Raw genomic sequence first — 2,365 nt, forward strand, 5'->3', positions numbered from 1 at the left:
GTCCACGGGCAGCGCCTCAGCTCTGGGTTCTGTGTTGCAGCCGCGGACAGAGCAGACCACCGCCTCTAAAGGGGCAGCCAAAGCGGCCCAGCAGGGGAGGCCCCCTCAGGCTCAGCCACCGCCAGGACCTGGACCTGCAGGTGAGCCTGCCCACTGTGCCCTCGCTGTGCCGCAGAGAGCCTGGCTGCCCCTGCACCCACCACCCTCGCTCCCGGCACCGCAGGCCCCACTGCTCCTGAGGAGGGGCCTGGGCTGTGGCCTCCCCGGCAGAGGACGAGCCTCTTAGGATGAGCACGGGGTCCGCACTGGAGCCTGGGGGCCCAGGCGCTCTCGGCAGGGACCAGGGAGGGACGGGAGCCCAAAGCAGGACCTTGACTTCCTCCTCTCCCTCCTCCTCCTCCCTCCTGACTCCTGTCCTCCTGGTCTTTCCCTCCTTTTTCCTTCTTGACCTTCTTCAACATCCTTTTCCCGCTTCTTCACACCCTCTTCTCCCTGTTCTTCCTCTTTCTTCCTCTGTCCTCCCCGCCATCCGGAGCACTTGTGTTCAACACCCTCACGCCGTCCCCCTCAGCTCCAGGAGCCAGGTCGAGCTTGGCATGACGGTGGTTTCTCCCCGGCTCCCCCCAGGCATGAAAGCTGGAGCCAGGCCTGGAGGCACCCCGGGGGCTCCCGCTGGCCAGCCAGGGGCCGAAGGGGACAGCGTGTTCTCCAAGATCCTCCCCGGGGGGGCCGCAGAGCAGGCGGGCAAACTGACAGAAGGTGAGCACTGCCCATGCCAGGTGCCGGTGGGCGCTGTCCTGGGCCCTGCAGACGGAGCTGGGTCTGGGGGCTGCCTCCGCTCTGCCCCTGGGCTGGGCCAGCTGGGGGCTCGGGCTGCACTGGCTTCCCGGTGCCCTCTGACCCCGCCCAGGAGGGAGCCTGATGCCTCTCTCCTTTCCACCTCACAGCCGTCTCTGCTTTTGGCAAAAAATTCTCCTCCTTCTGGTGACCCTGCCCGGAGGGGTGAGTATGAGCTACTGCACCCGCTCCCTCCCCGGACGGCCGGAAGGGGCTCACACGCTCTAGGTCCTGGGGTCCTGGGGTCCTGGGGTCCTGGGGGCGGAGTCTGGGCTTCAGCGGGAGGTGATGTGGCCAGAGCCGCAAGGCCCGCTCCTCTGAGTGTGGGGGGAGGAGGAGGAGGAGGGAAAGGAGAGACCCTGTTCCCGGAGGCCCCAGCACAGGCCGGCTCCGCAAGTCCCTGCGCCCCACACGGTCCCAGCAAAGGGCAGCGGGGCTCCCATCCCTGTCCTTCTCCAGCACCCCTGCCCCCAGGGCTCTCCCAGCGAGGAGTGGGCGTTGGGTGGGGGCTGGGATGCGGCTCCTCCCAACCTCCATGCGCTCCGTAGGCTCTCAGGCTCTCGATGAGATGGAGGGAGGTGGTGTCGTTGTTGTGGAAAAACCTCTGGAGTCCGAGGCCTGGGCGCAGCTCTGGACTCTGCGTATAACAGTGAGTGTGGGGACCAGGCGGGCGGGGCGGCGGAGGGGTGCAGGCCCAGTGCCTGCGTGTGACGGAGACATGAGCTTGAGGTCATACACTGTCGCTGCAGAACAGAGTGAGTGGGGGAGACGGGAAAGGACAGAGGAGGGGAGGTCCCCGGACGGGTAGGCTCTGTCCCAGCCCCGGTCAGCCCGGGGGCGAGAAAGGGCCCAGGCGGGTGGGGGGCCTCCCCCTGGAGCCTTCCCTGGCGTGGCCCTGCCGCTGGCGAGGAGAGGCATGGCATGCGGGATGGCAAGGAGGGTCTGGCCTGTGGTGCCCTCTGTGCGCTGCCATCCCCTCCTGCAGCCATGGACCGACCTCCCCCGCCTCCTCTCTGCTCCCCAGGCGGGGCACAGAGGCCCAGTGCTTCTGCTGTGGGCAGGCGTGGGCGGCAGGGCCAGGAGGGCAGCGAGAAGGCAGAGGGGCCTGCGCCAGGCCTGCGGTGGGAAGGTGCTGGGTGGGGTCGAGGGGCTGCCTGCCTCTGGAGAAGCAGGGGGACGGGAGGGGAGGGCCAGCCTTTCACCCCCTCACTCAGTTATTCCGGAAATGGTTCGCCAGCCCTAGGCAGGGGCCCGGCCTGCTCCCGTGCTGGGGACACCGCGGGGCCAGAACCACGTCCCCGCACTCAGAAGCTGACAGTCCATTGAGTGGGACAGAGGACAGAAGGTTCAAGGTGAAAGTTAGGTCCAAATGGTGGTTTCTGAAGCGACGACGCACTCTGAGCCCATGAAGTCGGGGCAGAAGGGTCTGCCCTAGAGACAGTGGTCAGGGCGAGGGAGACCGAGAGGGGGCTGGGCGGGTGCAGGGAAACAGCATCCGGTGCCGGAGGCGACAGGTGGGCCTCGGACC

The 2,365-nt window shown here is 67.7% G+C and overlaps 1 protein-coding gene and 1 long non-coding RNA gene across 2 annotated transcripts in view; both read left to right on the forward strand.

Annotated features, from left to right (window-relative positions):
• APEH (acylaminoacyl-peptide hydrolase) overlaps positions 1-2,365 on the forward strand; it is a 27,615-nt gene that overhangs the window by 10,883 nt on the left and 14,367 nt on the right. The gene's annotated exons all lie outside the window — the stretch shown is intronic.
• LOC106725966 overlaps positions 14-2,365 on the forward strand; it is a 6,820-nt gene continuing 4,468 nt past the window's right edge. The window contains exons 1-4 of the long non-coding RNA XR_001361979.1: positions 14-140; positions 628-759; positions 948-1,002; positions 1,386-1,486. This is a non-coding gene — a long non-coding RNA (uncharacterized LOC106725966). The remainder of the gene's footprint in view (positions 141-627; positions 760-947; positions 1,003-1,385; positions 1,487-2,365) is intronic.

The sequence above is a fragment of the Myotis brandtii genome, unplaced genomic scaffold, assembly GCF_000412655.1.
Source record: "Myotis brandtii unplaced genomic scaffold, ASM41265v1 scaffold207, whole genome shotgun sequence".
NCBI lineage: Eukaryota > Metazoa > Chordata > Mammalia > Chiroptera > Vespertilionidae > Myotis > Myotis brandtii.